Raw genomic sequence first — 16,406 nt, forward strand, 5'->3', positions numbered from 1 at the left:
TTTATCATCTAAAGCTAGAAGAAGAATCTAAAAAATTAACAGCTTTTACAGTACCACAAGGATTCTATGAATGGAACGTACTACCATTTGGATATAAAAATGCACCAGGAAGATACCAACATTTTATGGATAATTATTTTAACCAACTAGAAAATTGTATAGTATACATAGATGATATATTGTTATTTCACGAACAGAAGAAGATCATATACGATTGTTAGAAAAATTTATACATATTATAACATACTCAGGAATAAGTTTAAGCAAGAAAAAGGCAGAAATAATGAAAAATCAGATAGAATTTTTAGGAATACAAATAGATAAGAATGGTATAAAAATGCAGAACCATATAGTACAAAAAATAATAAACTCTGACGAACAAATAGATACGAAAAAGAAATTACAATCATTTTTAGGATTAGTAAACCAAGTAAGAGAATATATACCTAATTTAGCAGAAAATCTAAAACCTTTGCACAAAAAATTAAAGAAAGACGTAGAATATTATTTTGATAAAAAAGATCAAGAACAAATACAAAAAATAAAATCATTATGTAAGAAGTTACCTAAATTATATTTTCCAGATGAAAATAAAAAATTTATATACATAGTAGAATCAGATGCAAGCGAAATAAGTTATGGAGGAGTACTAAAATATAAATACGATAAAGAAAAAATAGAACATCATTGTAGATATTACTCAGGGACATTTACAAATCCCGAAATAAAATGGGAAATAAATAGAAAAGAATTATATGCACTATATAAATGCTTATTAGCTTTTGAACCATATATAGTATATAATAAGTTCATTGTAAGAACAGATAATACGCAGGTGAAATGGTGGATTACACGGAAGATACAAGATTCAGTAACAACAAAAGAAATACGAAGACTAGTATTAAATATACAGAATTTTACATTTACAATAGAAGTGATAAGTACTAACAAAAATGTCATTGCAGACTACATATCAAGACAAAGCTACACAGACGGATCTAGACAAAGATGAAAAAATATTCAATGCTATAGCAATGCTTTGTACAAAGATAGATAATATGGACAAAGAGATACAAAAAATGAAAGGTCAGCAGCATGATGGTAAACATGCGGAGCTAAGTCGATCGGAAGACTTAAAAATTCCAGAGCTAGAAGGTGACGCTGGGAAACACCGAAAAACCCAAGCTGACAATTTATTACATGCAGCTACAGGTAGCACATCATCTACAAAAGAGGAGAAAAGATATGTCAATACAAATATGAACAAGATATTCGAAAAACCATTTATACCCAAAAAACAAAACCCCATATTTGTACCACCTCAAATAAATACCTATAAGGAAAGTTTGAACTAGGACAAAAAGACCTATAACCATATAACCAGAGCATATATAGAAAATATCCACAAAATACAAACCTTTTTAATTAAAAACCCCAGATCAAAAACTACCCAAAATCCACATGAAGATTATATTACTCAAACTTTGCAAGGATATAATAAACTAATCGCTTTACCTAAGACAAATGCAAACCTAATAGCAACTTGCTATAACTATGGATTATTGAACACAGTATATACCCAAACCGGAGATGAAATAGCTACGATACCAGAGTTACATAAAGCATTCATGAACTACAAGAGAATAACTAAAGGAACTTTGTTTTATATAAAGTTTTATTCAGCACCAGCAGAAATACTTTACGACGAAATAAAACCGATTATACAAGTTATAAAAATTGGACTAACTAGAGAAATGATTATACCGGAAAAAATAGAGGAGCAAAAGGAGATCCAAAAAGTAGAGATACCAGCATTCTATGCAGGAAAAAGGATTATTGGAATAGCTACTATACTGAATGAGTTAACATCTAATTATTTGAACAACAATTCAATATGGAGTTATTATTCATGGGAACAAACAATGATATATTCGAATTGTCGAGAATTTAGAGCAGCAGATATGGAAGAACTCAGGCAATGGGCACTAAGTCTACTAAAACCTGAGCAACAACCTACAACAAGAGCTATAAGGAAGGATTTTATCTCTTCAGAAATAATGACCAGATACTGCAAAACTATTGGCCATAAATATCCGGATCATCAATGTTCCAAATGTCAAGGCGAAGATAACGTGATCCCAGACGTGCAGCTAGAGTAAAAACAAGAAGTGACAAGACCGACAAGATAAAAAGGAAAAACTATGCTAAGTGGAGCTACTTTATGAAAAGCTAGTAGTAACGTGTTAGAAATATTATGTACAAAAATGTAAAGTAAAGTTGTTTGTCCTTTTGTTGACTTTGTAAAGATAGGATTAGTAGTGCAGATGTAAAGAAGCACTAACGTATTAGTCTAGGAATATGTACAAAAGTAGGAATAGTAATAAAGGTATAAAGTAACTATAGTTAGGTGTAAAAGTAATCATAGTAGGAATAAAGTAACCATAGTAAGGTTACTTATATGTGTATAAATAGGTAGCCATTATGGCTTATAGAGGCAAGACTTTCTACACGGAAAGCACAACCCTTTTGTAAACAAATATTCTCTCAAATAAAAATCTAAGTTTCAAGTTAAACTATGGATCAAAATAGTGCAGATACTACACAGGTATATACATTTATGATTATGCATAACTAAATTTATTAATTCCTGAATATCATAGTAATGATAGAATAGATTTATATTAGTTATTATGTACTAGAATTATTTTTAGATGTTTTCTAGTTTGTTAACATGAGGAAAGAAAGGAAAACTTCCAGACTATGCCATCCTAAAGTTGAAACCATAGGCATGTGAAGCCGTGAGGGGAGTAAACATAGTTGAGGCGCTGTTAGGAAGAAAATACTTTCGAAAGTACGATGTTAACAGTGACAGGAAAACATGTTGAAAATAATCTAGTTTATAGTAATCTAATATGAATAATATTCGTCAAGACTATGGTATAAGGGAATTATGTTTTGAAATTATTATGTCTAATTTGCATGACGAAATGATATTAACATATAAAACATTAATCCTGTATATATTCAAAAATATAAAAGTTATTGATCTAAGAAAGATAATATGGAATAAAATATTTGAAGAAGAAGAAGAAGAATTAATGAATCAGGAATGGTATGAATTCGAATTAGATAGAGTAGAAATGGACATGTTAAAATTTAACTTAAGTGATTTAGAAATCCAATATACTGATTAATGATAAATCAAGAATACTTAGAATATTGGCAACAAACTATAATAGATATTACTTTATTAAGTAATCTAATTAAAGAAAACATAGAAGCATTTCAACAAACCCATGACATACAATACATAGAGTATATATTAGAAAACATAAAAGAAATTATAAGATTAATACCCCTAGAAAAGATGTATTATGACAAAATTAATTCATAATATATTTATGAATCGGGACCCCCCCCCCCCAGTTGGTATCAGAGCAACTGGGGGGGTCCCGATTCATAAATATATTATGAATTAATTTTGTCATAATACATCTTTTCTAGGGGTATTAATCTTATAATTTCTTTTATGTTTTCTAATATATACTCTATGTATTGTATGTCGTGGGTTTGTTGAAATGCTTCTATGTTTTCTTTAATTAGATTACTTAATAAAGTAATATCTATTATAGTTTGTTGCCAATATTCTAAGTATTCTTGATTTATCATTAATCAGTATATTGGATTTCTAAATCACTTAAGTTAAATTTTAACATGTCCATTTCTACTCTATCTAATTCGAATTCATACCATTCCTGCATACTTCATAACTAGCATAAATGTATCCTCTAGATGTTTAGATTTCTCTACGTCACTTGAAGAGTCTCCTTGGACCGCTCGAGCCTTTTTACTACATAGTTTGTAGCTGCTCTCATTTTTTACTTATCTGTGACCTGGTCCGTCCTCTTGTCCTTATCACCTCTAGATTTGACATAATCTTTGTAAACCAATTTTTGCATAAGGAAGTTTCTGATGTAATGCCCTGGATTTCAAAATTTATGAAAATATCATTTGCATTTGTTGGATTGCTTGAGTTTCCTTTTTTCATTAAACCACAGTGCTTTCTCAAAATCTTATGAAATGTACGAATCAAGTAAGCCTTGTCCTAGTCTTCTTCACTATTCTCATTGTGAAAAACATTAAGAGACAGATATTTTTCATTCTTCACATCATTCTTAAAATGATCTTGGTGCTTTTTCAAATCATGAGTTTGAAGAGTCCCTAGCAGCTCATCTATTGCTAGGGTTTTCAAATCCCTTGCTTTAATGATAGCATCAAATTCTCCTTCCATAAGATCATTCGTAGGAACGTGAGGTCCATCAAGGATGATGTCCCAAAGTTCAATATTTTTCACAACGATGTAATCATGCATCCAATATTCCACCATCTGTAGTATTGACAATTGAAACGTGGAGGTATGGTGGTAGATTGTCCTTCTTCAAAGTTCGGTGAAGCAGCCATTTTACCAAGATCATCTCTCAGTGTTAACTGTCTCATAGGACAGGAGTTTAACAAATCTTTTGCTTTAAAAGAGCCAAGGTTTAGATTACAAGATCTTGCAACCTAAGTATTAAAATCGTAATCCCCATGACGAGTGGGGAATTTCCACTCATTTGATGCTCCTTTCTTATGATTTTGTGGCACTCAAGTAGAGAAAAAGGCTAATTATTTATGGTTTATGCCAATTCTTGACCGCCTCAGTTTTCTTAGGATCAACTTGAATACCTTCATCAGAGACAGAATGATCAAGGAAAGTAACAGACCTCAACCAAAAATCACACTTGTTAAACTTAGCATACAACTCACGATCCTTGAGAATTTCAACACAATCCTTATATGCTCAACATGATCATTCTCACTCCGTGAGTAAATCAAGATATCATCAATAAACACAATCAAAACCATGTCAAGATATTGCTTAAATACCCTATTCATTAAATCCATAAATGGCATCGGGGCATTAGTCAAACCAAAAGCAATCACCAAAAAGTTATTATCACCATATCGAGTTCTAAAATATATCTTCGGAACATCACTTTGTTTCACCTTGAATTGGTGGTAACTAGACCCGAGGTCGATCCTAGAGAAATAACTTTCTCCTTGGAGCTGATGAAAATATCATCTATCCTTTGTATAGGATACTTATTCTTAATGGTAACCTTATTCAATTGCCGATAATCAATATATATTCGGAGAGAACCGTCCTTCTTACGAACAAACAACACCGGAGCATCCCATGGTGAGATACTCGGTCTAATGAAACTCTCATCCAAAAAATCTTTCAATTGGTCCTTTAATTACTTTAGTTCTACTAGGACCATACAATAAGTAGGAAATAGAGATAGACTGCGTATCTTGGAGAAGGTCAATACCGAAATCTATCTCTCTTTCTGTAGGAACATCGAGAAAATCATCACGAAACACTCTTGAAATCATTTTTCTAGCTTTTAGGTAAAGATATAAACTAACCCTTGAGGACATAATTTCCCCCTTCCCATGACATGATAGGTTCATTCAGAACCTTGAATGTGACCAATAAGGCCCTAAAATCTATGGAAATATAGCATGCATGAAGCCAATTCATCCCAAGAATAACATTAAAATATAGCATATCAAGCTCTATAAGATCAACCTAAGTGACTCTATTAGAAATAGAAATAGGATAATTTCTATAAACTCTCTTAGCCACAATAGCATCACCCACGAGAGTAGAGACATGAAAGGGATTCGAAAGGATTTCAGGACCAACATCAAATCTCATGGGCACATAAGGAGTAAAAAATGACAAAGTAGCACCTGGATCATGAAAGACATAAACACCAAGATGAAAGACGTTCAACATACCGATCAGCACATCTGGATAACCCTAACGAACTTGTCGAGTCTGAAGAGCATAAAATATGTTTTGGTTCAGAGCACCCGAATTGGAACCCCTCGGTTGGACTTGTCTTCCATCCCTTCCCTTAGTAGAAAGCAATGGGAAATCTCTCACCTTATGACCATTCTTCCCACAACTAAAGCAACCATCTATATTGGCAATACACTTGTCATCATATTTCTTACCACAACTAGTGCAAGCGACAGTAGAAGATCCATTACAACCACCTCTTGAGGCTTAAGATTAGACACTCTATCTTTGTTGAACTTAGGATCTGGAAAATTAGAAGATCGAACCTTGACTCGAAAATATTTTCCAGAATTGAGAATGACCTTACCCACCTGACCTAGAATGAGAAAAGTCACCATCATGGGTACTTGCCCTCTTGGACTCTTTTCCTTGAGCTTTTACTCCTCAATTTGTTGGGTATGTATCATCAAATGAGAAATATCCATTTCCTTGATCAACATGGTTGTGCAACACTCTTTGATAACCAAGTCAGACACACCCGACACAGACTTACTCTCCTTGCCCTAGAGTCGGTAACCATGGTTGAAGCATACTTATCCAATTGAGTGAACTTCAAAGCATACTTCTTAACACTCATATTTCCTTGATAAAGACTATTGAACTCAAGAACTTTCGTTTCTCTCATCTAAAGAGGACAGAAATGATCAAGAAAAGCTCCTTTGAATGTTCTCAATCAAAAGGACTCCCATTAACAAATCTCTCACTCTTCCACTATTCAAACTACACTTGAGCAACACTTTTAAGTTGACAAGCGGCCAACTCCGCCTTTTCAACTGTAGTAAACCCCATAATACATACTATATTGTAAGCCTCATTGATGAACTCTTGAGAATCATCATCAACCTTAGAACCATGAAATTCCAAATGATTCATCCTAGTGAAGTCCCTTATCCTTTCTATCATCTTACCAATATTTGGGTTCATGGGAGCATTAGCCTCTCTATTGGCTTGAGCCAAAACTTGAAAAGCACTTCGGAATTTTACATGAGTGACTTGCTCGGCTAAAGGATCAATTGGAACTTGAGGAACCTCAGGCTCCACATTCTCACCCGCATTCCTTCTCAAGTAAGGTCTTCGAGGGGCCATATCCTGAAAAGGATCAAACATGATTTAGGAGAAGGATATTTATAAAGATAGACTTTATGGAACGACTTTAGAGTAATGAAAGAAGTGGAGTTTCCTAAATTCTTTGTAACCTCCTATTCACAAATGTTGAGCGCTTCACATTTATGAACAAGACTCCACTCAACGCAGCTTGTTAGATTTCCTAGGACCTTTTTCTAAAACCTTGTGCTCTAAATACCAAGTTTGTCATGACCCAAAGTACACCCTAGACAATACATGGAGTATAAGACCCCGTGAGGCCCTACACAAGCCACTCGACATATGTATACACAAGATAATAGAGAAAAACAAGGAATCTCATAAGAAGTAAAAAGCTTGACATATGAGCAAAAGTACATCAAAGTCTTGACAAGTTATCTATTACATCAAAAGAATGGTTGGAACATAACCTATACACCACGTACAAACTTTGAAACTAAATCATAAAGACATAAGAGGAGTAATAAAGGCAACATCATCCTTGGAGTATGAGCACTAATCAAGTCTTCAATCTCTACATTGATCAACTAGCCATGAATGGAGCGAGATGAATCGTCAAGCCCTATATTAGTGGAATAATACAGGGACAAGTATGCATTAGTACATGAAATATACTAAGTATGAGGGAATGCACTAAATCATAAAACATGATCATAAGGGGACATAATCGACAAACATGATATACATGACCAAGTTAAATATCGTAAAATTCTTTAAAGAGAATTGTAATCATAATCATGGTAAATGCAACTTGAATCATAAGAAAAGCTTCATAAAACATTTTAAAGTAACTTGGTTCGTTTTGTGGGAAATTTACTATTAACCGACATAGACCATGTGAGCTACAACATGGAATCCATTGTCTTGCTCCCACACAAAAAAAGAGATTTCTTTGCTTCCCAAGGAAAGTACCTTAAAATTCTAGCTTAGGTGGATCCACTATCTATGTAACTTAAGACAACCTACTGGGGGCACGTAGTTAGAGACAAGGAGATTGCTACTTGAGACCCAACCTCTACTAACGGAAGAACCTCCATCTCAATATTCTCTCGATGCTAAGTAAAATTCCAATGAAATAGTCATATTCATAAACATATAATCATCCATAGAAAATGACAATTAAGTTACTAATCCAAGCTAGAAACATCATAGAGTAGCTCCTTAAACCATGTGTGAGAAAACATTTCACCATTCATGATTTCTTAAGAATTTCTACGGTCTGTCCTGGAGAACTATAGAACAAGCTTCAGAGACCCAAATATTCAATCATTTCCCATGAGACTATTGTACAATCCGTTGAACATTCTACGATCTGTATACCTCATCCGTACAACTTAAACTTTCACTCAAAAATTTCACTAAGTCTAATACATATCTACAGTACGTAGAACTAACTACGACTCGTCAAAACCATCCGTAGACCTGAGGTCCTAAATTAAAACTCCAAATGAATCCTATGGGTTAGTCCTACGACCTATCAAACATCCTATGATTCGTTCTGTCAAGTCGTAGGTCCAATCTTTAGAAACTAAATTTTTCAAAACTCAACTCCGGGTCTTCATCTTCCTTCCTACAGTTCGTAGGTTAGTCTCGTTGAACCTGCTCAGTTCCTAAAAAATATTTTTTTCCTTTTTCTTTTGACTTTCCAACTTTTGGAGTGTTACATGTAAATTGACCAGGTCAAGCAATCATGCCCATTTGTCCCTTACCTCCATAGGAAAAACTTGGTGGCTAACCGTTGTATCCATAGCCATTGTAGGTGCAACCATTATAGTATGGAGCTGATTGATGCTTGAAACTCTATTTCCATGAGTGGAAGACTGATCCCTAGAAGGGTAGTGTTGATGATAGGAACCCCACAATACTAATCAGAGGCATGTTTAATGTGAGATGAGCTACCACCGAAGGATAAGTTATTGGCTGCAATACCCTCTTTTCTTTTGCCTTCATAATTTTGTGGATAACCAACAAGTCTATAGCAGTTTTCCTTAATGTGGCCATTAAGCTTGTAGAAATCACACTTCTCATTCCAATGCTCATTTTAAGGTTTCATAGAATTTTATGTGCACTCCATAGTGCAGTAATGTCATTACCCTCAATAATCGAGTCAGATAGAGTGTTCAGACCAGATTCCTTTTGACTTTCATCCTCAATGATCAGGGCATAAGCCTAACTTAGAGTAGGCTCAAATGTTTTTATAAGATTTTGCCGTCTGGCTTTATCATATGAGTCGTACTCAAGCCTCCTATGAACTGTAATAGACGTTGTTGTTGAAGATGTCCTATGTTCTATTTTCCTCTAATGCGGCCACAAACACGAGATGGAACCATTGCATCAAACTCAGACAATAATTCCTTCAATCTTGTGAAATACTCTACTACAAAGTTTGTTCCTTGTATGATTCTGTTGATTTCCCTATGAAATTGAGAAATCCACATGCGATTAACCCCATCAAATCGTTCTTTCAAGTCCTCAAAAACTGAGAAAGCATTCAAAGCATAAATAATGCCACTAAGAAGCGATGGTGCGACAGTATTCATAATCATAGAAAGGACCAGTGCATTGCTGGTCTCCTAGTGTTCATGATGCTCATGATGGACTGATTCCTTCCTACAAGCACCTGTGAAAAAACCTAATTTTCTCTTCGCTTGTAATGCGATCGTCATCGATCTCCACCACATCCCATAATTCTCCGATACTTTCATATGAATAGGGATAATAAAAGAACTAGGAGTATCTGATGGGTGCACGTGCAGAGGATGAATATGATCTATTCGTTCCACCATTGAAAGTAATCACGAAGTAGATGATGAATACGAGAGAAAGATAAAACATCCGTACGTCTGATACCATGTTAAGAAAGCTCACAATCTTCTTCAATGGAAGTTGTGGCTATGGAGAATTGAGAGAGAAAGGGATTAAAAGAAAGGAATTATTTCCTTCTCTCATATCATTTACATTCCATATACCAGTATATATATACATATTCTAATCACTAACCACTTGTATCAATTACTTCATTCACTTATTAACAAACTATTGACAGTTTTAACTAATTAACTGCTAATCTAACAGTCTATACTGACAGCTGGCATTAAATGGCAGAATCTTCATCTTCACACATTCCCTCGCTAAATCACTATGGATTAGTTAGGGAAACATTATTTGGTTGCTAAAATAGGGATGGATTAGGGACAACAACTTAAATCCGTTGCTAACATTCCGTGCTAAAAGTTGGCACCCTTATTTTTCCTACAATATTAGCATACGATTTCGACAAAATTACTAACATAGTAGGGATGGATTTAACGATGAAATATCTTGTGACTAGTGCTATTTTATTTTTTGCTACGAATATTTTGGTCATTGACTTATTTGTTGTAAAGGCAGAGAGCTATATTTAGCACATAACGAAATCCCATTGCCAACTTGTTAATATTTTGCAAGTGCATAAATCTCACTCACTCAAAAATCAGTCACAGAGTGAAAGACCCCTTGTTGTAAACATAGAGTGAAAGAGTAAAAGAGCTTCCATTCCTTCAAGATTTTAGCCCTTTCAACTTCGGGAAGTGCCTTCCATTCTATTTACTGATAGCTTGTTGTTGCTTCCATTGCTGATAGCTTACTATTTCTATTTGATTTATAATGATTGTTTGATTCTCTTTGCTTATAATGACTTTTTGTAATGTGGATATCGATAAAAATTGTTAATTAGCACTCAGATAATGACCTCTTCTTCCATGGAAATAGTATCCTTATGTATAGCCTGACTTTTCTTGCCACCGTGGAGTGAGGAGCTCAAACCATTAAGCACATGTTTATTTATATGTGTAGGAATAGAATAATAGCAATTAGCTGCTATGCAATGACATGGATGGTTGTTTCTTGCGTCTCTACTTTGAATGAAGTAGTGAGATATAAGGGTATGAGCTCAAAATGGGACCTTGTATGGAGCAAAGTATAATCAATGAAATGTGCATATTATGAAATCAAGTTTATTTAGTGAAGTATTTGAGCTTGCCAATTACATATAGTGGGGTTGATTGATTATCTTAGGCATAATACATAAATATACCCTTTAATTTGGCCTCATTTTACATTTATGTCCTAGAACTTTGAGTGTGCACAAGTAAACACTTAAACTTGTATAAAATTGAAGAAATAGACACACACGACCTATGTGACATCCTACATGCATGGCAATTTGCATCTTATGTGGTGTTTTCTGTGTATTATGTCATGCACATAGGACTCATGTGTCTACTTTATATAAATGTAAGTTCTCTGTGCACACCCAATGTTAGAGGACATAAATGTGAAATGAGGTCAAGTTAAAGGACACATTTATGTATTATATTATTATTTTAAGTAGCTATTGTTGTCTGTTAATATAGTTTTGATTTTGCGATTAATTTTTTTTATCAAATATTCTAGAGTAGTTAAATGATTTAGAAAATTAAACTACCATACTTGAATTTTGTGGTATTTCAGTCCTTTCAGGCAAAGTAGAAGTAAATTTTGATCATGATTATATAAAACAAAAAGTTTTTAACTGATGAATCTATATATCTTACTTTTAGTTGTATAGTTAAGTCTAATCTCTTCCCAATTTTTACCAAATGTGTCCATGGGAAAGCTATCAACTGTACTAAAAGAGAAAATTAACTACTTAAGTGTATTCCCTGATAATCAAGTTACTTGTTCTGTCTTGGCTGAATGTGTTCGGAAAATTTCTCAGCTACTATTCTAGATAGCTCTAAGTCCCCATCGCGAAAATCCTGCAAATACAAATATAAGATCAGAATATGAGGAGTTGCTTACTTGTTAACATCTAACTCAGCCTCAAAAGTTACCTTATGAGGTGAGAACTGTACGGAACTACATAAACGAGACAACTCATTCTGCTAGCTAATGTGAGCCTCTAACAAAACCCTCTCTCCCTCCATAACAATGCCCAATCTTGATATTTGGACGGTGAACAACATAATATGGGAGACCAACATGGGAGAAACCAAGAATGGGATGAGTTTGACTCTAATACAAAGTAAAAAAAGCTATTGTAAGAGGTATATCCAATACTGTAAAGAAAATAAAGGCAATGCCAATAAGAGAAACCATGGAAAGGACAAGGCATGTTATCTACTACATACGTGTTAAAGGATCCTGCTACAACCCCTTAACTAAAAGAACCATCTTATGCTAAGAGGTGTTAAATGACATTTTTTTATCGAAAAATTATACTACTACTGTTTAGCAAATTCAGAATACTAGTTTTATGTATATATTATATGTTGATTCTCTTAATTATTTTTTTATGTGTCTACTCTTTTATAATGTGATGCTCTTTAGTAAAAGTTTTGACTCCATTGTTTGCTGTGTAAGAAATTCTTATCAATACTACTACATATATTAAAATTGGCAGATAACTCGCTTTATTTTTAGGTGGAAGAAGCACAATGTCTCTTCTTATATTTTACAAAACAGTGCACTGGATTGTTTTGTGTCACATCCAGCATCTTTTGGATTGCCAAAAAAAATGTGGATTGTCCAAGGGGAAGGGCTGATTCCATAAGAAAAGCTTTTGGTCCTCAAGTTATAAGCAATCCTATTAGAATTATATTGAGTATACCAAATATTTTTTTCTAACTTTTTTTCATTTCTAGGTTGATTTAGTTGAGTTTCAGCTTGTCTAGATTAACTCAAAGTCCGAGTAAGTTTTACATCTCTCTCTTAGGCTTGAATACAATACTACACTTGGCAAGCAAGAGTTTTGTTTCCTTTAAAAGTAGCACCGTGAATTCTATTTTAACTATAGTTTTCTCTTAGTGAGTACAACTTTTGGTTTATGCTAATGACAGGCATGAAGAGCATGGGGTATCTTACGTTCAAACAAAATCCCCTTAAGACAGACAATTTACCTGTTGTATTATGTGGATAGCAGTACTCTATTTATTGGACTAGAATCAAACAAAGACTGTATTCCCAAACATGTCTTGTATTATTAGGAATATGTATCAGTGGATACCATTATTCTGCAATGCACTATGTACATCCATATCGAACTAGCATCGATGTCTTAATGTAATATAAATCAGCGACTTGCTATTTAAACTTTTTGGTGAAAATGCTTGCTAGATTAATCACTCCACAAACAATGGAAAAAGTAATATGTGCTAATTGATATTTGTTTGATAATTAAGTGGATAAAAACTCATGTGTTTCAAAATTCGCTCATTGCCATTATAACGAATTTAGAATGAATTCCTCTTTTTTATTAGAAAAGTTAAGCTTATAATAAATGGAAAGGGTTAAATATATTTGTGTATTATTAGAAATGGTTTAAATATACATTTGTTATACTTTTGGCCCAAATAAATCTTATACTTTTAGTTCAACTATACCTCTCTTTTATACTTCAACGCAAATTTACCCTATATTTTGATGGAGGGATAGTGATGAAATATCTAATTTCGTAGCAAAATTGTCTCCTGTAAAATTTCCCACCAAAACATAATTTGGCTTAAAACGAAGTTTGGGTGTGTGACCCACTTTTCATTAGAACGACGCCTGAAGGAAGTTTAGGCATCTCAATTGAGGCTAAAATGCATAATATATAGTAGGGTAGAATATCTTTTTTCATGCACAAGATTCTGAACGAATCCCAAGCATCCCATCAAAGTATTTTTCAACTCCAAAGTTTAGCGCACCACTACATCTTAGATTGTGCTCTGCATTGACAGATTAGGTTCCCTTGTTCGTATAGAATGTTCAAGCTAACCTCCGCATTTGTGAACCAGGTTCCGGTATTCACACGAAATGGTCAAGATGACCCCGCGTTCATGAAGGTCATTTTTCTTGTCTTATGATCAGATGAGATTTCAGCTTCATTTCTCATATTAAAAATACGATTTCTTGAGCTAGGGAACTCTAAATTGAGTTTCTTTTTTAGTTGTATTGGTTTGAGAATTTGGATGTCTACACATTAGAGTGATCGATGAAGCGCGAGGGACGTTTATTTGAGGTACTTTCTATCCCAAAGAGACTGCCTGAGCTTTGTTATGTTGTTTTCTTATTGAAGTTGTTGCATGTGCTATTTCCTTATTTTCCTAGCATCGAATTGTGGACACATCTCAGTATGCTAATTAGGACCTTTTGACAAAGTCAATTTCAAGATTCTCGACATGGGTCTATATTCTCATTTTGACTTGATTTTTGGTCCATCTCCAATTACAATGATTTTGGTGTCTACTTATCCGCGTTGATGTTGTGACCAATATTTTGATAGCATTTCCATGATTGGAGGAGCTTCGTAAGTAGGAAACTCAAGTTCAATGAATTGGGATCGCGCGTGGTTCGCTTTGAGGTAGGCTACAATCTACTTTTCTTGATTATGGTCTATTAGATAAGGTTTAGTATGAATTGCATGTGAACTAGGATTGTTAAGTCCAGACTTAGAGATGCCTTCCTTTTTTTTCATTTGTTTGGTTCTCGTAGTAGTTTTGAGGTTGTCTTGGGTGGCAATATCCTTATGATAGACTAGTAGCCCTTGCTCATATCATAGTTGGTGCCCCTTTCCTCCTTATGATTGATACTTCGGGCCTTAGTCTAGGTTGGGACCTAGATGCTTTTGTTGTATTTCAGCAATCCTTTTAGTTATTTATTGCTCCCTATAGTACTTATTACGGTTCTTGGTACCTTTTGTTATATCTCGGGCCTTAGTTACTTGTCGTAGTTCTATGTTCAAGGTAAACATCGATCATGGAGGCGTATTCCATGTGGTATTGTTTAATCCCCTATGTATTTCCTTTATGTCATGAGTGTTGAGGAGCTTGCTATGCTATTATTGTTGAGGGTGTTAGTATGTTGTTGCACCCAAGGCCTTGGTCGAGTACCATCTGGAGTTCAGGTTAATTTTCTTTGCTCCAGGAGCATGGTAGTATTGGTAATGTTCATCTAGCTGTTTGGAGGCTATTGCTTGGATGCTTCTGATGACAGGCATTGCATTTGGCACTTGATTTCACTTGTTTTGTGGTATGATCATAGTTCATGCATTGGATTATCATTGCTATTTTTGAGAAAGTTGTTTTTACAATGTTACTCTTTTAAAACTGGTTATAACAGAAGTCGTACCACCTGGATTACTTTGATAAAATAGTTTTTAAGACATTAAAGGCATCTGGATGTGCTCACCTTTCACTTGATCAGTTGGTGCGTCGACACCTTTTTGCTATTCTAATTTGGGCTACTTGTAGCTCCAATACCAAGACGAAGCAGATCCAATATTGTGATATATATATATATATATCAGTTGGGATGGTGAATTATTTTGGTGTAAAAGTCAAGAATTCATGGGACAAGGATCAGAAGTCATAAGTTCAATAATTTCCTATTGCGTTGAGGATTGTGTTAGAGTTTAATGGATGTTTTATATGTATATTATTTGGAGAAGTTAGGGGACCTTATAAGATGATTGTGCAATGTAGTGAGGTGAAAAGGTAGGGTGTGGTGATACACCATCTATTTAAGAACTATACGAGCTTACTACCCATTACGGATTTCACAAGGACCACATTTTGATTAGATGTTACTATTAGCTTCATAATGTACTTATATTGTGATCAAAATCTTAAACGAAAGGCTGATTTGTTGTAGTCGTATTGGTCCAAAAACAAGGTATGTATGGGAAAAAAGAACATTTTTCGTTGCTAAGGTACGAATATTTGTCACCTTTCCCTTTTATATGAGTCAACAAGACCCTAGGTTACACATGTTAAAAATGTTCAATTGTTGGATACACAATATGTTGATATATACTGTCAAATGGCTTCAATTATTTATTTAATCATATAATTCATTTGCTCACATGTTCACATGTTCCTTTCATTGTATATCACTCCCATTGTTTTAGTGTATCATGTTACTCTACATAATCCGTACTTGTTCTAGTATACAGTTTATATGTTCTAACTTGAAATGTGCACTTGTCCCTAACTTGAATCTGCCCACGTGTCTCATTAGTTCCTATGTTCATGACACCTATTATTTGATATCATCTACTGAATATGTTTTAGCCCACTATAAGATTCATTGTGTCATATAAGTTCCTAAATGAATATTACTATTTAAGGTTACAATTATTTCTTATGTCATTGTTATTGCCTCAAATATTTTATTCACATGTCTACATCAGTGGTATATAGTCCCAAAGTTCAAAAGAGTTATGAACAATCTCAAAGATTAAAGAAATGACATAAATTGAATCTATATAATTATGGGTGGCAACCTAGGGGCTGAAAGCCTAGCATGGATCGATCATAAAAGTAAAGTTGTATACTTATGGGTGGTAGCTCTGGGGTGAAAAATACCTCGCATTGGTCGATCCCAATTGATATAT

The 16,406-nt window shown here is 34.1% G+C and overlaps 1 pseudogene; it reads left to right on the plus strand.

Annotated features, from left to right (window-relative positions):
* Window positions 1-953: 953 nt before the first annotated feature.
* Window positions 954-2,159, plus strand: LOC125832814 (uncharacterized; annotated as a pseudogene).
* Window positions 2,160-16,406: the final 14,247 nt, after the last annotated feature.

Source organism: Solanum verrucosum, unplaced genomic scaffold (assembly GCF_900185275.1).
Source record: "Solanum verrucosum unplaced genomic scaffold, falcon-dt-bn FXZP01000025.1, whole genome shotgun sequence".
In the NCBI taxonomy this organism is placed as follows: Eukaryota; Viridiplantae; Streptophyta; class Magnoliopsida; order Solanales; family Solanaceae; genus Solanum; species Solanum verrucosum.